The sequence below is a fragment of the Ovis aries genome, chromosome 1, assembly GCF_016772045.2.
Source record: "Ovis aries strain OAR_USU_Benz2616 breed Rambouillet chromosome 1, ARS-UI_Ramb_v3.0, whole genome shotgun sequence".
Lineage (NCBI taxonomy): Eukaryota > Metazoa > Chordata > Mammalia > Artiodactyla > Bovidae > Ovis > Ovis aries.
Genome location: NC_056054.1, coordinates 11,094,426 through 11,118,090, shown reverse-complemented (window position 1 = coordinate 11,118,090; position 23,665 = coordinate 11,094,426). Strand labels below are relative to the sequence as shown.

At 44.5% G+C, this 23,665-nt stretch overlaps 1 protein-coding gene across 25 annotated transcripts in view; it reads right to left on the bottom strand.

The window, feature by feature from the left end:
- Nucleotides 1–23,448, bottom strand: part of THRAP3 (thyroid hormone receptor associated protein 3) — an 81,905-nt gene extending 58,457 nt beyond the window's left edge. For 18 of the 25 annotated variants that reach the window (XM_060419493.1, XM_060393426.1, XM_060419820.1 and 15 more), the window contains exon 1: nucleotides 9,787–9,846. The gene's annotated coding sequence lies outside the window, so the exon portion shown is untranslated. Of the gene's footprint in view, nucleotides 1–9,189; nucleotides 9,847–22,799 lie in introns of those variants that run through there. The other 7 variants (XM_060419869.1, XM_060419887.1, XM_004001803.3 and 4 more) reach the window with 3 other exon arrangements.
- Nucleotides 23,449–23,665: the final 217 nt, after the last annotated feature.

The window sequence follows — 23,665 nt, the reverse complement described above, 5'->3', positions numbered from 1 at the left end:
GTAGGAAGGAAGGCGTATTTTTATTTTAAAGATAGAAAGATACAAAAAACTAGGCAAAGGAATTCCTTGGCAGCCCAATGATTAGGACTCTGCACTCTCACTGCCGGAGGCCCAGGTTCAATACCTGGCTGAGGAACTATAATTCCACAAGTCACAAGGCATGGCCAAAACAGAAATAAAATTGTTTTTAAAAAGCTAGGCAAACATTATCTATTCTGAAACACATTTTCTGTCATTTTATTTGCAGCAAGGCAAATGAAAAAACCTGTCAGCCTGTGGATTCATGTCCATTTATTCTCAAAAATAAATTTAAATATTTAACTCTAGATCTAATAAGCCTGACAAAAACAGAATGGATATTTTCTTATGTGAAGTGAAAGTGAAAGTCTCTCAGTTGTGTCTGACTCTTTGCGACCCCACAGACTGTAGTTCAGGTTCCTCCTTCTATGGAATTCTCCAGGCAAGAATACTGGAGTGGGATGCCATTTCCTTCTCCAGAGGATCTTCCTGACCCAGGGACTGAACCCGGGTCTCTGGCACTGCAGTCAGACGCTTTACTGTCTGAGTGAGGACTCTCCTAATTTACTGCAGAATCTTCTCCTTGGATCCTTACTCTGAGCAATACAGCAGCTGCCAAGAGTGGAAGTTTAGAGTCAGACCTAAGTTCAAATCTTCTCTCTCCCTAAATTAATCTTATGACTCAACTTTGTCATCTATAAAACAAGAAACCCTTCACTTACCTTGTAAAGTATTAGGGTTAAATGAGATAATACATGTAAAGTGTTTAAAAAAGCATTTAGTTTGAAAAAAACTCAACATATAAAAGTTCTTAATATTTAGGTTGACCTTATATCCAGGTTTGCTTAAGACAGTCAGTTTACACTTGCTGTTGCAGTGTATTAATACCATCCCCTCTCTCCACAGCATCCTGTTTCAAAAAGGTAAATTATATGGTCACAGAATTAATTTGACAAAAGTAAGTCCAACTAAGCCCACCAGCCACAACTAGAGTCTGTGCGCCTCAACAAAAGATCCTGCATGATGCAACTAAGACCCAAAGCAGCCAAATAAATAAAGCTAAAAAAAAAAAAAAAATTAAAAAAGTAAAAAAAAAAAAAATCAATCTCAATTCCAGTTGCTGATTAGTTGTTTTTAAAGTCAAGAAAAGGGACTTCCCAAGTGGTCCAGTGACTTAAGACGAAAACTCCAGGCTCCCAATGCAGGGGGCTGGGGTTCCATCCCTGGTTAGAGAACTAGACCCCACATGCCAAAACTAAAAGATCCTGCATGCCACAATGAAGACCGAAGATCCCGCGTGCCACAACTACACCCGGCAGAGCCAAATCAGTATTTCCTCCTTTTTTTTTTAAAAGTGAAGAACAGAAACTTTAATAGGTTTAAAACATAGTATTCTCTCTGCGTTCTAAACAAACCCATGTGGGCTAAGAAGTAAAGAATGTTTAAATATTACGAAATTGGTGATACATTTAAAAGACAGCCAAAGCCCAAGACTCTTTGTAAAATCTAAAAGGAAAGAACTGCAACTACTCTGAGGCCCCAACTATCTTATGCAGAAGTAATGCTGAGAAAAACATGAAAAAAACAAACTAAATCAAGGCTCTCCAACAGAACTTTCTGAGATCAGGAAAATATTCCATATCTATGCTACTCAAAAAGGCAGCCACCAGTCACACTGCTGCTATTGACCACCTGAAATACGGCTACTATGAAAACCATACTATCTATTTAATTTTAATTTACTCAAAGTTAGCTAGCCACACGTGGCTACTGGCTACCGAAATGGACTGTGCAGATCTAGACCGAAGATCACTTTTTTCCAAAAGAATTCTAAAGCTCAGTACATACTTAAAAACAAACAATGACTAAGAAGGAAACCTTTTTGAACAGAACAGAACTATCAGTTCTGGGCACTTTTCTACACATGGTATCAACAAATATGGTTCTCCAATCAACATCTCTTGTTCTACCTAGCATTCCACTGTATAAACAGACTAGAATATAAGCAGTTCCCTGGTGTTGCATATTTAGGTTGCTTACAATTTTTCACTTAAATAACACTGCAATGATTATCCTCATCTTTAAGGATGTGTCCAATTATTTCCTTAAGATATATTCCTAAAAGTACAGATACATTCTGCTGTTCTCCTGAAAGGCTACAGCAACTTACATTGCTACCAGCAGTACTTGAGAAATGTCCATTTCCCCACATCCTCACCAACAATAATTATCATGTTGTTTATCAAGACAGAAATCTGAGGGTAAAAAATGTTATCTCCTTGTTGATTTATTTAATCTGTACCTCTTATTTTCATGTGATTTATTTTGTCAAAATAATGTAATTTTCAAAATGGTTAGCCAATTGTTCCAGAACTTTTTATTGAATAATTGAGCTGTCCTTCCCACACCATCCTGAAACACTAACTTCATCATACACTCAGCACATATGCTATCAGCTGAGGGCTCTGGGTGGGTCTCACTATTCTTTCAAGTTTAAGTTTTTTCCAAACAGCTAACAAGAAATCCATCTTCTGTACAATAAAGTTAATTTATTGAATCCCCACTATATGCTCTGGCACTGGGCTAACCATCTAGCCATCACAATAATCCTTGTTGGAGGTAAATAAGACATTTCCATTTTCATTTGAAACTGAACAGATACTGAAGGGTTAAGCACCCTGCCCCAGTCCCAGTTTAATAAATAAAAAACCACAAAAGAAACTTCTGTAAGAATCAAGGACTTCCATTCATCATACATTCATCTGATAAAACCAAGGCAGCTGGGTACCAGAGATCACCTACCTCCATGAGCATGCCCTACTAAATGAACATTGCAGCCGAAAATATTCTGCTGTAAGTGGAATAGAAAATATTCCTTACCAAACTACTTTCATCCTGTATGTATCCTCCAATACTAAACAGCCTCCACAGCAAAAAAGAAAATAAGCCAACAATCAACACATTTTCTTCCTCATTCTCTACTGCCATTCCACATGACACTACATTCAAGTCCACTAGAATCCCCTCGATGGCTGAATGATGAAACAATTCGTGCTTGCTAAAGGTAAAAGGTCAAATGTGACAAAGAAGCCCAAATGTGACAAGTAAGACAAAAAAGGTCACATGTGACAAATGAGGCCGAAAGAGAAATAAAGAGAAGAGGTAAGCTAAGCTCTACATAGTGAACAAAGACAAAGCATTCGCCATCAACTGGAGAATCAACATATTACCCTCCAATTTCCCAGGAAAACGAGAGGAATATTACAACTTGCAATTTAAGTCCATCTGAAGTAAGGCTTTAAGCATAAGCTTTCATAATAAACCAAAGACGTTTATCTCTACCTCCTCCACATCCCTTATGCTTACCTTAACTATTCAGAAATATATGGAAACTGTAACCACTAGTCTAAATAAATGGCACTGAAGTAAACTTTCTCTTTCTACAGTACACATTTTTGCAATGTCGATTTTTATCAACAAGAACCTATCTATAAGCAGAGAAAACAAAAATGAAGACGACTACCTGCCCCACCAAGGGTTTGCAGGCTGCACCTTGCTTAACTAAACCCTGGAGTAGGGGTAAGAGAGCTTCAGGGAACTCGATAGATTTTATCTTTATAACAGAACTGGCAAGCAGAAGCCCAAAGTACAAAGTATCAACTCAGTACCTCTAAAATGGGGGTGGGCTATTCAGAGCATGGTCAGCTAAGCCTCTTTCTCTCATAACGCCTGAGGTACCTCCCGTCCAACCTATACTTGGCTAACTTTACCAAAAATTGAAGAAAAATAATCATTATCACAACATACTGATAGTTAATTCAGTTTTACAGAAGAGCCTTTATACGATGAGTGTTGAATATAAATTTTTATAAATCACCTTTACAACTAATATACAATACACGTACACATTTTAAGGGTACAGTTCAGTGAGTTTTGACAAAATATACCACCACAAAATAAACACCACCCCAACTCAATGAAAGAATACTTTCATCATTCTGTGAAGTACCCTTCTGCCCCTTTGCAATCTCCTCACCTATCACCAGAAGGCAATGGCACCCTACTCAGAACTTTTGCCTGGAAAATCCCATGGACAGAGGAGCCTGGTAGGCTGCAGACCATGGGGTCGCTAAGAGTCGGACACGACTGAGCGACTTCACTTTCACTTTTCACTTTCATGCATTGGAGAAGGAAATGGCAACCCACTCCAGTGTTCTTGCCTGGAGAATCCCAGGGACGGGGAAGCCTGGTGGGGTCTATGGGGTCGCACAGAGTCGGACTGGAGTGACTTAGCAGCAGCAGCACCTATCATCATACATATTAACATAATCTAAGTAAGCTAAAAGGGGACGACAGAGGATGAGATGGCTGGATGGCATCACTGACTCGATGGACATGAATCTGAGTGAACTCTGGGAGTTGGTGATGGACAGGGAGGCCTGGCGTGCTGCAATTCATGGGGTTGCAAAGAATCGGACACGACTGAGCGACTGAACTGAACTGAAGTAAGCTAGAACTTGATAGCGGGAGCACTTTCAGAGACTTCCAGTTAGCCATCAATTTATTCCCATTTTAACTCATCTTCTCTCTCAATATTTACTAAGCCTCTTCTATTTAACAGAGAATGCAGAGAATGTCTTGGTGTGGGGATTCAGCAGTGAATCGAACAAATCCCTGCTCCACTACCTAAAGAGGTAAAGATACAGTAGATGAAAAATAAATAATATAATGTTCCATAGTAATGAAAGTTGGATAGTGTTTGATGAGCGGAGTACCATTATTGATAGGGTCATCAAGGAAAGCCTCTATCAGAACCCTTTCCAATGGGAAACACGTATACAAAGAAACATCAAAACTGCCAAAAAGGGACTTCCTTAGTGGTCCAGTAGTTAAGATTCTGCACTTCCACTGCAGGGGGTGTGGGTTCGATCCCTGTCAGGGAACTAAGATCCCATATCCTGCATGCTCTGGAGCCACACTTTATTGTATCTGAAACAATAATTTTTTCTATTAAAAAATTTGCCCATTCTTGTCTTTTATTGAACAACCCATTCTGGCACCTGACCAACTTCCTGAATCTTCATTTTTAAAGTTTTTTTCTGATAGCCCATAGTCTGGGAGCCAAAGGTTTTAGTCAAGACTCTAGAACACATCCTTCAGATACAAGGGGACCATCTTTTGGGAAGCCCTAATACAATGCAGAGTCCTGCAGTGAAGAAATCTCTAGGGTACCTTCACAAAGCACTCTATGACTTCCTCTATCAATCCTTTATGTATCCTGCCCTTTTTATTAAATTAAGAGAAAAAGAAAACTGAGTTATTAACCTCTCCAAAAAAACACAGATTACTGAAAGCAAAGTTGACAGACTTCATAAATGCACATATTAAATATACACACACACTTTTGCCTCAAAACAGGAGCCAAAAGTCTTCTAATTAGACATTCAGCAACTTCTCTTCGCTTGGCTCTCTGTCTTCTGCAACAAGCCAAACTGTGCAGTTACTGCATTCCAGATGCTAAAAAGCAAATCAGGCAGAACAAAAATGAGGACACGCACACGTGCCAGCTAAAAAGGCATGGGAAGGGGGCAGATCAATGTCTTTCCTAAAAACTCTTGGGTTTCTTCAGTTTGCAAACAAAACAATTTCATATTTTGGGCCCTCCCTTCCCACAGCACTGTTCCTTCTCCCTCTTATAAAGTTAACTAAAATTTCCTTTAAGAAGAAACAAGTAAGAAATAAAGCACCAAGACAAAAAAAAAATTTTTAATGGTGCCTCAATCAAGCCTGGTGGGCAGCCATCTATGGGGTCGCACAGAGTTGGACACAACTGAAGTGACTTAGCAGCAGCAGCAACTATAAAAGATGAGTGCTGCAAACAGAAACATGGGTCCGTGGCTGCCACATCTGATTTTTCAAAGCAGCCTGAATCTACATTTTTACATGAAATCTCTCCGCTTTTTAATGTTGACAACAAGTTCAAATTTACAACACTGTATGAGCCAAACAAAACACATCTGCTGACTGGATTTAGTCCATGAGCCTTTAGTTTTAAATCTCTGCCGTAAAAAGAAAAATACGTGGTTCTTTCAGCGGTAGAGCTCTAACTTACACCCTGTTTCCAATAACACACTATCATCTGAAAAATACACTACAAAATATATGAATATACATCTGAAACCCCTGTTAGAAGGAAACCAAGAAGAAAACGATCTCACTCTTCACACACTAAGGTGCTCCATTTCTACCACTAAAATAGGAACTGCAAACAAAACTCCATAAAAAAAAGGGACTTCCCTGGCAGTCCAGTAAGCGTGCTCCCCACGGAGGGAGCATGGGTTCAGTCTCTGGTTAGGGAATTAAGGTCCCACAAGCTGCACAGCAGGGCTTTGCCTGTGGCTCAGTGGTAAGGATTCACCTGCAATGCAGGAGACACAGGAGGCTTGGGTTCAATGCCTGGGTTAGGAAGATCCCCTGGAGGAGGGCATGGCAACCTGCTCCAGTTTTCTTCCTTGGAGAATCCCATGGACAGAGTCTGGCGGGCTACAGTCCATAGCGTCACAAGAGCTGGACACAACTGAAGCCACTTAGCACACACGCACCCATGCTACATACACAGTGCAACCAAAGACATTAAGACTGGGGTCGGCGGGGGGACCAACAGAAGAAAATAGTAGGAATGAATATGGATTTCTGTGAAACTGAGCTTATTCAGTTCAGCTTCCTCAGTATGTGCATCAGCCCATTAACTCCTAGACAAAAAGAAACTAAAAGCTGATTTTTCTATGGCATGGCATTTAACTCTGATTTGAAACAAACAACAACAACAAAAGAGTTCCTGGAGAAAGTCAATCTTTTAGACACGTACCCACGACTCTTAACTTTCTTGGTAAGCTGTGAGCAAATTGCTTTTTTATGGGTTATAAACCTGCATTACAGACTCTAGAGAACTGGTTCTTAAACTCAGACTCAATGAATGATGGAACGTAGTGAATCCTTGAGAAAATGCACTCCCTCACAAAAATTTTCGAGTCCATGAGCCCCCTGTAGTCCATGGACCACTAAGAATGTGTTTCTCTAGAGAAAATTAAAAGAACAGAATGAATCCCTTTGCTTCTCCCCACCAATGCACTTTCTCTTTCCACTCCCCCTCTCAACTTCAGTCAACTATCACCTCCAGGCAAAATCAATACAATAACCTCATAACTGATGGTCCCCCACAATCCAGTTTCCACATCCCTGATTTTAAAATGTAAATCAGAAGGCTTCAACAGCTTCCCTAAACAATCTTAGCTCTCCAGCTCTTTAACCACTTTCCTCACTGAAAAGAGGCCAAAGCACACTAAACTCTTCCCATCTTCTAGTTTGGGCACTACCTGGAATGCCTGCCTTGACACCCTACTCTTACCAAAAAGAATTTCTCTGACCACCCTTAGGTCTCTCTTTTTTTATTGTCTATCGATTTCCCTGCATGGTACCTCCACATCACTTTTCTCAATTTGTAATTTATTTGCTCAACTGTTGTGATTTCCCCCACTACCCTGTAGGTTCCCAATATGCAAGACCCCTTCTGCCTCATATCCCCTTGTACTCCCAGAGCCTAGCAGAGGGGCCTGCGGATGGCAGGTTCGCAAGCACTGTTTATTTGATCAATCAAATATTGAATTAGTCTTAAGATATTTACAGAATGAGGGTGTGAAGCAACCCACCAAAATCTAATCTTTGAGAGCACAGTATATCTAATTTATTTTTAATTGGAAAATAATTACAACACTGTGTCGGTTTCTGCCACACATCTACATGAATCAGCCATAGGTATGTGTATATCCCCTTCCTTTTGAACCTCCCTCCCACCAGAAAGAACAAGATTAACCACACTCCTTCAATCTAGGTTGTCACTTGGCCCAAGAGAAGCAGGGTAACACCTCAAGATTCTTGGTGGTTAAGTTTAACTATTCACAAAAATTAATAAAGCTTAGGTCCTACGCTCTCAGGCAGCCTCACCCCACCTCACCTCGGTGCTAATCTCAGAAACACTGCACGCTTCCTCCCTCTAATTTCTCAATTACAATACAGGACGCTCTGTAATCCATAATTTCACTGGTTATGCCAAATTCGAAAAGTATCTGGACCACCTACGCTAGTAAAGAAATATGCTAGGAAACTACTACTACTTCTGCTGCTAACATGACTATTACCACCACCACCGCTAGAACTGGACTGTATATTGTATGAAGACTAAAAACATCAGTCTGCAAAACCAGAGATCTTTCACTGGTGCAAGGAGACTTAAAACACAAAAAGATGGAACTGCACTAAATACAAAGTCTTTTAGTTAAAAAACAGTTCCTTACAGAAACTTCACCTCGTCTACAAAATACAGTCAAGCCTAAATGGCAGCAGGGGAGGAAAAAAAAAAAAAGTTTTTTTATATTGCTAAACTGCGTACACTGCTTCACAAACTTCCCAGCAGAGAACAAACTAAGCCCAATTTGTTCCACAGGTTGTTCATGGTAGCAGCCAGCTCTGGCTCTTTAGCAGGCTTCTACATAATGATACAGGCTGTCTAGATAACAGGACAGGCTACAAAAGACGGTACAGCCACTAAAGAGAAAAGGAAGCGCCACTTGAACGCGAAAAACAAAATGACAGTGTGATGTATGTCTCGCCACTCTGGGCCTACACGTATAAATCCTGAGAGATGATAATGATAATAGTACTTAATTCTCGGTAGGTAATAAGCTAAGCGGTTTTCAATTTACCTCATTTCATCTTCACAGTAACCCTACAAAGTGATCAGCGTTACTCTTCGCTATTTTGCAGATTAAGAAAACTGAGGCTCCTGCAAGTGAAGCCCCTCGACCAGAAAGCAAAAGCTAGCAGAGCCAAAACTTGAACCAGGGCAGCTGGCTCCAGGTTCCTTCTGTTATGCTGCCACCAAAAGCCCCATCGTCTCTCCCAGGCCAGGCTCCACCACACTCTGCGGCTTTTCCTTCAATCCAATTAACAATCTCCTGGTAAACACTCAACTAACACGGATGGCTTCCAACTTCTGGGCACGAGTGCTACTCGCCAGTTTCTGCTGCGATTACTTCACCCCTCAGACTTCGAAAGGCAAAGAGAAGGATTGATAAAAGTTGCTTGGGAGCTAAAGGAGGCCAAGGAAATTACCTTAAAGCGGAACACACGCCAATTACCACAGGAACGCAGGTCGACCTCACCTCCAACCCAAGAGAAACGAAAGTGGACGCATATATGTTCCCGTGACTGATAATTTGGACTATGCCTCCGCCGGCCACCAGGCCGAAAAGAACGGGAGAGGTACCAACACCAGCCACATGCGCCCTAAGAAAAGGCAGATCCAGGCCAATAGAGATGGCGGGGGCGGGGGGGGGGCACTCAAGAGTTCCGGGAAAAATCCAAATAACAGGGTTCACCCCTAAAGGGGTGAGTGATTAAGCAGGGAGATGGAGAAAGGGAAGGCTTTCTTACAAGAAAGAAAAAGAGAGATAGGAACCGCTCCGGAGAAAAGGCGGCCCTCAGCGTCGGGAGCTAGGCCGGAGCGAGGGGAAGCCCTGAAGGGCGGGGAGGGGGAGGAGCCGGAGCGAGCGGGGCCCTCTCTGAAGAGGCCGGGGGGCAGGCGCGGAGGAGCGACTCCGCGCCAGGCCTGCTGGAGACCCTGAGCCAGCGGCCACGGAGAAAAGAAAAAAGACGAAACGGCTGGAGTCAACTGAGCGGCCCTAACTCCCGTCAGCGTCCCTCACTCACCTGGGCCCACCGCAGCAATCGCAGCTGCAGCCTCGCAACGGCACAACCGGCCCGAATCTCGCCCCCGCCCGACAGCGCGCCCCGCGTCCCCGCTCTCGGACGGCGGCAGCCTCGGCGTTCGCCCCGCAGCCTCCTGGGAAATGTAGTCCTAGCTCCCGCCTTCCTAGCCAACTTGACAGTCTATAGGACTACGTTTCCCATAAGGCAAGGCGAACACCGGGCCCGCCGCTTTGCGTCACGCGCCAGCATGTCGGCAGTCACGTGAGCGTCTCCGTTCCATCCCCTCCCCCCGCCTGGGTGGCCTGAGGAAGAAGGAGGGAGGTGGACGGAAGGGGCGGGGGCGTTGCTGACGCCAAGGCCCCCACCATTTTGGAAGCAGCCTGGAGCGAGGGCCTGAGCCCCACCCACTCCCGGCCTGCCTTGGTCGTCGAAAAGTCTCTGAGCTGGGAATCTGCTTGTCTGGCTTTCGTCCTCTAACGTGCCACTTCTCGCTTCGTGACCTTGAGCAAATCTACCCACTCTGAGCCTCAGTTTCCTACCCTGTGAAATGAGACTAGTAATTTCTACCTCAAAGTTGTTGCGACAAAGTCAGGCACGTAAAAGCGTCTAGTGCCTTGAAAGCGAGACTAAAAATGAATTTGTTTTTGTTGTGTGTTCCTGTGGAGACCCAGAAGCCCGGTGGCAAAGCGCTCTCCAGCCTCGTTTCCGCCACCGCTGATCTCGATTCCCACCACAATGGCAGCACAAAAAGATGTTTTACAGAGAGGTCCTGTAAAGCTTGTTAAAGTGGATGCCCTCACCTGTTGAACCAGAAATTTCCCATGTGTAACTTTGAAATCTGCATTATAAACAGACCTCTCCAGTGATTCTCGTGCACATACAAGTTTGAGAACCACGGCATTTATCAGGATTTTTGCACAGGCTGGTTTGCGCTGGAATTCCTGCCCTACTGAACTCCAACCTTTAAGCCTGAGCTCCGTATCCCCTCTTTTGTGAAGCCTTCCAAATTTACTAGCTTCTCATCTCTGTCTTCCTGCAGTACCTTTCCATCTCATAATCAAGGGCTGTGTTTGTCATCCCCACCGGACTGTGAGCTCTTTAGAACAAAGATCAGTTTTGATGGATTTCTGCATCCCCAGGGCAAAGTAAACAAACAACGTGGGGAAAAAAAATATTGAAGGAATATGTTCAGCCTGTGAGAAAAACTCACCAGGCTCAACTCAAATATGGTGCCCTCACCCCTTACTGGCCCCAGGAACGTTCCTCCCGCACTGCTCTTTTTTCCTTCTTTGAGCATTTCTTGTAGGCTGCTTTCTGGGTAGTGCTTCTCGAAAGGATCTGATGCAATGTCATTTTCAATTCACAGATTCTAAGTTTCTACTGTAAGGTTAAGCCTGGTGCAAAATACTAGGAACACAGCGGTAAATTGCTGCTAAGTCGCTTCAGTCGTGTCCGACTCTGTGCGACCCCATAGACGGCAGCCCACCAGGCTCCCCCGTCCCTGGGATTCTCCAGGCAAGAACACTGGAGTGGATTGCCATTTCCTTCTCCAGTGCATGAAAGTGAAAAGTGAAAGTGAAGTCGCTCAGTCGTGTCCGACTCTTAGCGACCCCATGGACTGCAGCCCACCAGACTCCTGCGTCCATGGGATTTTCTAGGCAAGAAAGACACAAAATACATAGTCATTCCTCTTGGTTTCCAAAACACCTCTGCTGGATCTCATCTCGCTCCTACCTCTGCCCCTTCCTTGGCCCAGAAACTTACCTCACAGTTCCAGCCTCCTCTTCCTCTTCTTCTCATTCAACCTCTCTCCCTGAGTGACTTCTCTCCTTAAGTGATCTGGCACACTCAGGTAGCTTTTACAGCTCTTCTATGCATTTTTACTCCCTTATCGACGTCTTAGCATCAACTCAGTTCCAGATGTTTGAGAGTCACCATACACTGTTATCTCAAACTGAACCTGCTGAAAACTGAACTTTTTTCAAAAAAAAAAAAAGCATTACCTAGTTAATTGTGCAGTTAATTGTTAACAGATTTGTATTCTCCACTAAGCTTGGGGCTCCTCACAAGGAAATGAATAGGGACTTCCCTGGTGATCCAGTGGCTAAGATCCTGAGGTCCCAATGGAGGGGTTCCAGGTTCAATCCCTGGTCAGGGAACTGGGTCCCACATGTTGCAACTAAGAGCCAGCAGCCAAATAAATACTTTTTTTTTTTTAAAGGAAAGGAGCACCTTATGACTCCATTCATTTACTGAGCACCTACTATGGGCCAGGCCCTGTGCTAGAAGCTAAGGAGGAAATAGTAAACAAAATAAATGTGGTCCCAGGACTTCCCTGGTGTTCCAGTGATTAGGAATCCACCTGCCAATGCAGAGGATATGGGTTTGATCCCTGCTTCTGGAGGGTCCTGTATGCCATGGGGCAGCTAAGCCTGTGCACCACAACTACTGAAGCCTGCTCACCTACAGCCCATGCTCTGTGACGAGAAGCCACCACAATGAGAAGTCTGAGCACTGCAAAGAAGAGTAACCCACACTCCTCACAACTAGAGAAAGCCCAGGGGCAGTAGGGGAAGACCCAGCACAGTCAAAAATAAAGTAAATAAACAATCTTAAAAAAAAAGTCAACTTCCAGTGCAAGGACATGTGTCATACCCTTCTCCTCCTGCCTGGTCAGGCAACTAAGATCCCACATGCCTCGTGGCCATCTCTGCAACAAGAGAAGCCCATGAACCGAAACAAAAACCTAGCCAAAAAAAGAACATATATATATATATATGGTCCCTGTCTTCACAGAGCTTACTTCTAACTGGAAAGCAACATTAAGAAGTCTATCACATGGATAATTAATTACTACTTGTGATAAGGGCAACACAGGAAAGTAGATGAGATATATGTATCTCATGGACTAGGATAGGGGTTGGCAAACTACGGCCTACGGGCCAATTCTAGCCCACCCCTGTTTTTCTATGGCCAGAAGCTAAGAATTGTTTTTACATTTCTAAATGGTTAGAAAAATCAAAAGAATACTAATATTCCATGACACATGGAAAGTATATACAAAACTCAAAGTTCAGCATCAGGAAATTCATTTATGTATTTTCTATAGCTACTATGACCCTGAGATGCTCTGTTACCTGCAAAGCCTTTAATATTACCTGCTCCTTACTGAAAAAGTTTGCAGATTCTTGACATAGAATCCAGAGGTCCTGACCTAGGCTTAACGGTCAGAGGAGGCTTCCCTAATGAACTGACTGATAAACTTATGGTTAACGAGGTAGAGAATGGGAAAGAGCATTCCAGACAGAAGAAACAACACATAGGAAAGCCCTATGGCCTGAAGGAACTTGGCACATTCTAAAAATTGTTAGGCCCACCATTGACTCTGGAGCGTAACAGGAACTAAAGCACAGTGAGCCTAGCGAGGTCGTCAGGATCTAGATCCTGCTGGGTCTGATAGTCCGGGTTGAGAATATTGGATTTTACTCTGAGAGCAGTGGGAAGCCATTGAAAGGTATATAAGCTTGGGAGGGATTCCGATTTCCTTTTTCAAAGGATTGGATAAAGGACATCCCTGGTGATCCAGAGGTTTTCCCAGGTGGCCCAGTGGTAAAGAATCTGCCTGATAATGCAGGAGACACAACAGATGTAGGTTCAATCCCTGGGTTGGGAAGATCCCCTGGAGGAGGACGTGGCAACATATTCCAATATTTTTGCCTGGAAAATCTAATGGGCAGAGGAGCCTGGTAGGCTACAATCCACAGGGTTGCAAAGAGTTGGGCACGTTGAGCATGTATGCACTCCTGGTGGTCCAGTGGTTAAGAATCTACCTTCCAATTCAGGGAACACAGGTTTAATTCCTGGTCCGAGAACTATTAATAAGATCCCACAAGCTACAGAGCAACTGAGCTCTTGTCCACAACTAGAGAGAAGCCTGAGTGCCACAACTAAGACACGATGCAGCCATAAATAAATAAATGTTTGTAAATAAAGATTAAATAAATTTCCTAAACAATTAAATAAAGTTCCTATTCTAAAGGATTATTCAGCATGAGAATGGATTAGGGCTAACTAGAATACAAGTGGAGAAACCAATTAGGAAGTTATACCACCATAGTTAAAATGAGAAGACACAGTGGCTTGATCTTGTCTGTTTTCATTGGGGATGAAAAAACAGTAAGCAGATTCAAAAGATACTTAGGAGATTAAATCTACTGGTCCTGATGATTAGATGAAAGAGGGAGAAAAGGAGTCAAGGTTGACCCCTGGGTTTCTGGCATGAGCAGCTGTGTGGATGAATCCGGCATGAGCAGCTGTGTGGATGAATGTACTATTACTGTCTCACTACCCCACACTGCTTGTACAAATCTCCCCACATTCATCAGGATGTCCTGAAATCATTCATTACATGCCTATGTCTTCCACAGAGAGCCATCTCCTAGAAGGCAACAATGAGCTTGTTCTTTGTCTTCTGAGGGCCCTGCAGTGAGCTAGGCATAGAATTGGGAGCAGTAAATGTGTGTGAACGTTTCTCAGTTCTTATTTCTCTGTTTCTTACAGGAGACATCCATCCTTCTGACTGCTCAGAAGGAACAGTTAAAAATTAAAAATCTCAGAGGAACGCTGGCTTCCTCTTTCTACCTCACCCACCTTATGGCATCAGTCATAAAGTCTAATATATTCTGTCCCTTTTGAACTGTGGTGTTGGAGAAGACTCTTGAGAGTCCTTTGGACTGTAAGGAAATCAAGCCAGTCAATCCTAAAGGAAATCAGTCCTGAATATTCACTGGAAGGCCTGACGCTGAAGCTAAAGTTGCAAGAGACACAGGTTCTCCAGCATTCATTGGCCACCTGATGTGAACAGCCGACTCATTAGAAAAGACCCTGATGCTGGGAAAGATTGAAGGCAGGAGGAGAAGTGTATGACAGTGGACGAGATGGTTAGATGGCACCACTGACTCAATGGACATGAGTATGAGCAAGCTCCAGGAGACGGTGAAGGACAGGGAAGCCTGGTGTGCTGCAGTCCATTGAGTCACAAAGACTCTGACACAACTGAGCAACTGAACAAAACAAAGAACATCTGGTGAATTTCCTAGTGCCCTGTTTCAGGCCTTCACATGTCTTAGTTAAAAAACATTAATTTATTTGGCTGCTCCAGGTCTTAGTTGCGGCACTTGGGATTTTTTTCCTTTTTCTTAGTTTTGGCAGGTGGGATCTAGTTCCCTGACCAGGGATTGAACCTGGGCCCCCTGCATTGGGAGCATGAAGTCTTAATCACCATCAGGGAAGTCCAGGCCATTACTTGTCTCATATGCCAAGCCTCTTCAGTCCTGTCTGACTCTGCAACCCTATGGACTATAGTCTGCCAGGTTCCTTTGTCCATGGGATTCTCCAGGCAAGAATACTAGAGTGGGTTGCCAATTACTGGAGTGAGTTGCCATTTCCTATTCTAGGGGATCTTCCTGACCCAGGGATCAAACCCATGTCATTTGCATCTCCTGCATTGGCAAGGCAGGTTCTTTACCACTTGGGGAAGCTCAAGTGAAAATCAATCAGTAATGTCTGACTCTTTGCAATCCCAAGGACTGGAGCCTACCAGGCTCCTCTGTCCATGGAATTCTCTAGGCAAGAATACTGGAATGAGTAGCCATTCCCTTCTCCAGGGAATGTTCCTGACCCAGGGATCAGACCCAGGTCCCCTGCCTTGCAGGCAGATTCTTTACTGTCTAAGCCATCAGGGAAGACTTTACATGGCTTAGCACTTGTAAAGTGATTAGAATGGTGTCTGGGCCAGAGTAAAGGGTGTATAAGTGTTGGCTAAGGACTCTTCCCCAATCTCCCTGCCTCCTGCCTCTTTCCACTCAGGTCTTCCTGCAGAAGGTAGTCAGCATGCTGTCTCTCAAGGACAGCTCTATTCAAGCCATTCCCTAGCTCCAGTGCTCTCAAGACCAAATCCTAAATCCTCAATTTGCTCTACAAGGGCCCACATGGTCTAATCTGACCAGCTTCCCAGCTTGACCTTCAAAAGCATTCCATTGCCACTGGGAAGAAGGGCAAGCTCAGGGCCTTGCACCGTCTGGCCTCAATGTCTTCACCAGCCTCAGCTCTTCCGTGCAAAATGCTCCAGTCATGTGTGCTCATCTTGCCCATACACTGGGTTTCCTGCCTCTTCCTGCCAGCTTATGCCCTTCCTCCCCAATGGCCCCAGCTATCAAAGTCTTCCCTTGTCAGTTCAGTGTCCCTTTCCGTCAGGACTACCCCACTTCTACTCCGCATTTATTAGCTCCTACCTTACATTGTGGTTTCTGCACATCTCATTCCTTCATTCCCTGGGAGCAAATAGATTGGCCATCTATTGCTGTGCCTGCTCAGCATCTTTCCAGTCCTCCTTTCCAGTAACAGCACTCTGATAATCCTCTGAGATGACTTCACTCTCCCACTCTGGCTCCAGGGTGGGCAGGTGACTCTGGCTGATCAGTACATTTCATTCCTTTGGCCACAGTGATCGGCAGGTGACTGAAATCTGTCTAGCGGCTGGGGTAGGGAGTCATCAGGCTGAGACGTATGCTAGAACACTGGGAAAAGGGCCCTCTCTCTCTTCTGGGGTTGCTAAACTACAAGAGTAGCAGAGCCTGGACTTGTTACTAGTCATCTTTGTCATTATTTGAAGAGAGCCTTCTTGAAAGTGAAGTCAACAGAGTTGAAGAGCAGAGCCAAGAGTTGAGAAAGACAGATTCTCAGCTCTTCCGGTTTGAGCTCTTGGATTCAAAAGAACCTGAGATTAGCATCACCTCAACTTTTCCATTCATGAGCCAATAAATGAATTTGTTTGAAATGAGTATCTATCACTGCTTTTATTTATTTATTTGGTGGCACCAGGTCTTAGTTGCAACAGGTGAAATCTTTGGTTGCAGCAAGCAAACTCTTTAGTAGAAAATCTAGTTCCCCGACCAGGGATTGAACCTGGTCCCTCTGCATTGGCCGCATGGAGTCTTAGCCAGTGGACCACCAGGGAAGTCCTGAGTATCTGTCACTTCTAACGTTGGAGTCCTGAGTAGCAGACTGAAGCTGATGGGGATATCTGTTGTGTTCAAGAGATTTTCAGAGAAGGAAGATGGGAAGGGGAATCAGAAGAGACTGGGACCAGTACCAATGTGTGACCCTTTAAGTTTGAAGGTCTACCTGTGGGAAACAGGAGCAGATATCTTTGCTGTCGCTCAGACCAACCAAACTGCCTTCACCTCCATCTCTGTTTTGCAGGAGAACCAAACCAAACATTCTGACCGAGGTAGCAGTTGCTTGTTTTCCTGATGATCATCGGCCAAGAGGAGGCTTTTCATGTATGAGCTTAAGCAGGAGGTGGTTACTCCTTAGCCAGTTGGCTTGCATCTACCATCAGAGAGTACTCTAATCCAATGGTTCCCAAACTTGCCTGCACATTGGAATCACCTTGGAATATTTTAAAAATTCCAACACCCAGACCATGTCCCACACCTAGTAAATCACAGTCTCTGGGGTGGGACACAGACATCACTACTTTCAAAGTTTATACAGGTGATTCCAACATGAGACAAGTTGGGGAACTAAAGGCCCCATATAACTGTTTCCAAGGCTTACACTTCTTATAGAAAGCAGAGATTCTCCACCAAGTTGACATTAGGTCACTGGGGATTTTCTTTTTTTTTAATGTCCATGTCTGGGCCCCACCTTTCAGAAATTCTGATTCAGTTGGTTTGGGGTAGGACCTCAATACTGGCTGCTATAGACTAAATGTTTTTCACCACTCCAAATTCATATATTGATATCTGATTAACCCTCGATGACTTGGAATCTTTGGGAGGTGATTAGGCCATAAAGGTGGTGCCCTCATGAATGGGATTAGTGCCTTTACAAAAGCGAGAACTCCTACCCCCACTCCCATTCACCTTTCTCATTCACATGCTCTTCCCCTAAGGAGAAGAAATGTTTTGTGGGATGGATGAGACTGAGAGAAACTTCAACAAGCAATTAAGACTCCGCTCCCCTCCCTTTTCAGACCTTCCTGTTCCCATCCTTCTTGTGGTGAACATATGGCCAGGGTGCCATCAGATTTCTAAAGGCAAATCTGGAGATCCACCTCCCTGACCCCACTTTCAGGGTTGGTCCAACGATTGGGTAGCTCTGTCTGTCCTGCTCAGACTCTCCCTGGATGAGGCTTCCTTGGGTGGTCTCCCAAGGTCTAGACATGGGAGGGGAAATTTTCTGAGCTTAGATTCAAATAGCAGCAATTAGCAATAAAGCTGATTTGGCTCTCCATCCTGCTGCCTTGATTGGCCTGGTCTGAACTTTGGGTTTAGGGTGTATATGTGTGTGTATCACTCTCACACCCCAGAACTAGCATTTTGTACCAGCTTCAGTTCTGGCTTTCTCATGGACCTGGACTGCACTGTGTCCTGTGACCTCTGTATATTCCCCCAGCACAGAGACTGCCACAGAAGTTCTCAATATATTAAATATGTAAAACAGACTCAGGTCTTAACTGAATTCCTACCCCATCTATGAGATAGTAAAGGATACAGAAGATACAAATAGGACATAGTATGATCCCTCCTCTCAGGAGTCTCCAGTGACCAGCAGCCTCCGAGGAGCAGGGAAGACTTCCCAAAAGAGGAGGCATTTGATCTGGTTCTTGAAGGATGGAAGGGTGTCATAGGAAAAGTGGGAAGGTGCAGAGATATGAAAGGTTCATTTTAAGGGATTTCCCTGGCAGTCCAGTGATTAAGATTCCAAGCTCCCGGTGCAGGCAACATTTATTCCGTATCCCTGGTCGGGGAATCCCTGCTGCAAGGCGAGGCCAAAAAAGAAAGAAAGGATCATTTAAGGGAATATTGAATACTGTTGGAAGGGCTGTTTTGGTTGATAGCCCCACCCCATCCCCTGCCCCATGCACACCTTCCATGTAAACAGGCTTCCACTTCCGTCCTCCTCAATCCACTGGTCCTTGAGCAGATCAAGGACGGAGACAGACACATAAAGCAGGAACCAGTACCAGACACAGAAGGAAAAGAGGCTCCTAAATGTTCACTTGGGACAAAATCCACCCCTGCCGCCCAGCCCAGTTAAGAACCACTGAGCTAGACAAAAGATAAAACAGCAGCTGTTTCAAAAAAGCAGGTCTTAGAAATAAAAAGGAGCTTTCCCAGTGGCTCTGTGGTAAAGAATCCGTCTGCAATGTAGGAGCTGCTGGAGATGCAGGTTTGATTCAAGGTTAGGAAGATCCCCTGTAGGAGAGCATGGCAACCTACTCCATTATTCTTGCCTGGAGAATCCCATGGACAGAGGAACATGGCAGGCCACAGTCCATAGGGTCGCAGAATCGGACACAACTAAAGCAACTGAGCATAAACACTCTGAAATGAAATAAAATGTTCCAGGGAAGGAGGACTAAGTCCCCTCTTCTGAAGCACCTTAGGGGAGAAAGGTCGCTGTGGTTTAGGCTTCTGCTTCTGATGCAAGAGGGGACTGGAGAGGCAGCTTCTAAGGTCATGGTCAATAAGAGAGTCCGAAATGCAGTACTTGGATGCAATCTCAAAAACGACAGAATGATCTCTGTCCATTTCCAAAGCAAACCATTCAGTATCACAGTAATCCAAGTCTATGCCCCAACCAGTAATGCTGAAGAAGCTGAAGTTGAACGGTTCTATGAAGACCTACAAGACCTTTTAGAACTAACATCCAAAAAAGATGTCCTTTTCATTATAGGGGACTGGAATGCAAAAGTAGGAAGTCAAGAAACACCTGGAGTAACAGGCAAATTTGGCCTTGGAATACGGAATGAAGCAGGGCAAAGACTAATAGAGTTTTGCCAAGAAAATGCACTGGTCATAGCAAACACCCTCTTCCAACAACACAAGAGAAGACTCTACACATGGACATCACCAGATGGTCAACACCGAAATCAGATTGATTATATTCTTTGCAGCCAAAGATGGAGAAGCTCTATACAATCAACAAAAACAAGACCGGGACCTGACTATGGCTCAGATCATGAACTCCTTATTGCCAAATTCAGACTGAAATTAAAGAAAGTAAGGAAAACCACTAGACCATTCAGGTATGACCTAAATCAAATCCCTTATGATTAAACTGTGGAAGTGAGAAATAGATTTAAGAGACTAGATCTGATAGATAGAGTGCCTGATGAACTATGGACGGAGGTTCGTGACATTGTACAGGAGACAGGGATCAAGACCATCCCCATGGAAAAGAAATGCAAAAAAGCAAAATGGCTGTCTGAGGAGGCCTTACAAATAGCTGTGAAAAGAAGAGAAGTGAAAAGCAAAGGAGAAAAGGAAAGATATAAGCATCTGAATGCAGAGTTCCAAAGAATAGCAAGAAGAGATAAGAAAGCCTTCCTCAGCGATCAATGCAAAGAAACAGAGGAAAACAACAGAATGGGAAAGACTAGAGATCTCTTCAAGAAAATTAGAGATACCAAGGGAACATTTCATGCAAAGATGGGCTCGATAAAGGACAGAAATGGTATGGACCTAACAGAAGCAGAAGATATTAAGAAGAGGTGGCAAGAATACACGGGAGAACTGTACAAAAAAGATCTTCACCAAGATAATCACGATGGTGTGATCACTCACCTAGAGCCAGACATCCTGGAATGTGAAGTCAGGTGGGCCTTAGAAAGCATCACTACGAACAAGGCTAGTGGAGGTGATGGAATTCCAGTTGAGCTGTTTCAAATCCTGAAAGATGATGCTGTGAAAGTGCTGCACTCAATATGCCAGCAAATTTGGAAAACTCAGCAGTGGCCACAGGACTGGAAACGGTCAGTTTTCATTCCAATCCCAAAGAAAGGCAATGCCAAAGAATGCTCAAACTACTGCACAATTGCACTCATCTCACATGCTAGTAAAGTAATGCTCAAAATTCTTCCAGCCAGGCTTCAGCAATATGTGAACCGTGAACTTCCTGATGTTCAAGCTGGTTTTAGAAAAGGCAGAGGAACCAGTGATTAAATTGCCAACATCCGCTGGATCATGGAAAAAGCAAGAGAGTTCCGGAAAAACATCTATTTCTGCTTTATTGACTATGCCAAAGCCTTTGACTGTGTGGATCACAATAAACTGTGGAAAATTCTGAGAGAGATGGGAATACAGACCACCTGACCTGCCTCTTGAGAAACCTATATGCAGGTCAGGAAGCAACAGTTAGAACTGGACATGGAACAATAGACTGGTTCCAAGTAGGAAAAGGAGTACATCAAGGCTGTATATTGTCACCCTGCTTATTTAACTTCTATGCAGAGTACATCATGAGAAAGGCTGGACTGGAAGAAACACAAGCTGGAATCAAGATTGCAGGGAGAAATATCAATAACCTCAGATATGCAGATGACACCACCCTTATGGCAGAAAGTGAAGAGGAACTAAAAGCCTCTTGACGAAAGTGAAAGAGGAGAGTGAAAAAGTTGGCTTAAAGCTCAACATTCAGAAAACGAAGATCATGGCATCTGGTCCCATCACTTCATGGGAAATAGATGGGGAAACAGTGTCAGACTTTATTTTGGGGGGCTCCAAAATCACTGCAGATGGTGACTGCAGCCATGAAATTAAAAGACGCTTACTCCTTGGAAGAAAAGTTATGACCAACCTAGATAGCATATTCAAAAGCAGAGACATTATTTTGCTGACTAAGGTCCGTCTAGTCAAGGCTATGGTTTTTCCAGTGGTCATGTATGGATGTGAGAGTTGGACTGTGAAGAAAGCTGAACGCCGAAGAATTGATGCTTTTGAACTGCGGTGTTGGAGAAGACTCTTGAGAGTCCCTTGGACTGCAAGGAGATCCAACCAGTCCACTCTGAAGGAGATCAGACCTGGGATTTCTTTGGAGGGAATGATGCTAAAGCTGAAACTCCAGTACTTTGGCCACCTCATGCGAAGAGTTGACTCACTGGAAAATACTCTGATGCTGGGAGGGATTGGAGGCAGGAGGAGAAGGGGACAACAGAGGATGAGATGGCTGGATGGCATCACTGACTCGATGGACGTGAGTCTGAGTGAACTCTGGGAGTTGGTGATGGACAGGGAGGCCTGGCGTACTGCGATTCATGGGGTCGCAGAGTCGGACACGACTGAGTGACTGAACTGAACTGAACTGGAGACACTTCTTGTCACAGCCTGGGGGGAGGGTGGGGTGGGTGGGAAGTGGCACAACTGACATATGGTGAGTAGAGGCCAGGGATGTTGTTAAACATCCTATAATGCACAAGACCGCCCCTGAAAACAAGGTAATTCTTGATATTCCTGCCCAGAATATCAATAGTGTTGAGGCTGAGAAACTCTTCATCTTGCTTAGGGAGAAAAAGTTCAGTGAAACTAGCTTAAAATTGCCCCTGGTCTGGTCAGCAATAACTAACACAGGGGTGTTGTCTTGCAATTGATCAGCAAATTTGTGCTTGGGGAATTTCCTGCCGGTCCAGAGTTTCACTGCCAAGGGCTGAGGTTCAACACCTGCTGGGGGAACTAAGATCTCACAAGCCAAGGAGCAGCCAGAAATAATAAATACATTTGTGCTTGCTCTCCTTTCCCTGGCTCCTGTATGGGAATGGGTGAAGTTGTTTTGTGCAGGATGCTGTGGAAGGAGATAGGGGTTAGGTGGGGATAAGAGATGGGGTCACACAGTGCAGAGTACAGGCTTTCGATCTAAGTTCATATTCCAGCCCTGACTACTTCCTCAGCTGTGTTCTTTCAGGCAAGTGACTTTCCCTCTCTGGGCCTCAGTTTTCTCATCTGTAAAATAGGACAACTCTTACCTTACAAGGGCTTCCTTGGTGACTCAGCTGGTAAGGAATCCGCCTGCAATGCGGGAGACCTTGGTTCAATTCCTGGGAAGATCCCCTGGAGAAGGGAAAAGCTACCCACTCCAGTATTCTGGCTGGGGAATTCCATGGACTGTATAGTCCATGGGGTCGCAAAGAGTTGGACATGACTGAGCGACTTTCACTTCACTTACCTTACCTTACAAGGTCCAGGAAGTTGGCTGTTGCTATGACTTCATCCTGAGGTGGTAGAGAACCATTAGAAGTCTTCGAACCTGGGGGGAGGAAAATCAGCTCTGGGTAGTCGGTGGGGCAGCCAGGAAGGGAGATGATTTACTCCCATAGTGGTTTAATTCCCTCCAGGCAGGTCCAGAAGTCTCAGTCCATCTATAATCTCTCCTTTCAGGGCCTATACTCGTCCTTTGGTTTAGTTCAGTACCTTAGGGGTTTGTCCCCACTGCGGTGCTCAGACTAGGCAGCAGAAAAACACACTGAAGTCAACAATTTGCGTTTTGGACTCCTTGCAGTCCATGAGGTCTTAAAGAGTTGGACTGATTTAGCTACTGAACAACAGACTAACTCCTTGCTATGGGTAAGTTTCCTCCTCTCTGGCTGGGGGTGGGGACTGAGGCTGTCAAAGGTTGCCAGGCATCAAAAGACATCCCCCAGCCAGAACTTTTGTTTACAAGGCAAGACTCTAGCAGACAGGAAGCTGGGTTATTCCAGAGCATGGGGCTCCCAGGCTCCAGACTGGAGAGAGGAGGAAATGGGCCCTTTAGGAAAGGTTTGAAGGTTTTCCCCAGCCTGAGAAAGTGAGCAGGGCTCCGGGTGTCTTGGCTGTGACTGTTGTCTTTTCTTGAGTAATAGGGACTTTGCATCACACCCACTCTGATCTCCCAGAACCTCTGATTGGCCTGCAGAGCTTCTATTTGCTGGGGAGGGGATGTACTAGGAGTGCTGACTTGGGAGTCACAGCAAAAGATCACAGTAGCTAAGCCAAGCAGTTTCCATGAAGATAAACTGAAGTTGACTGAAGATCAAACAGTCCTGCCCTGAATGTTCTAG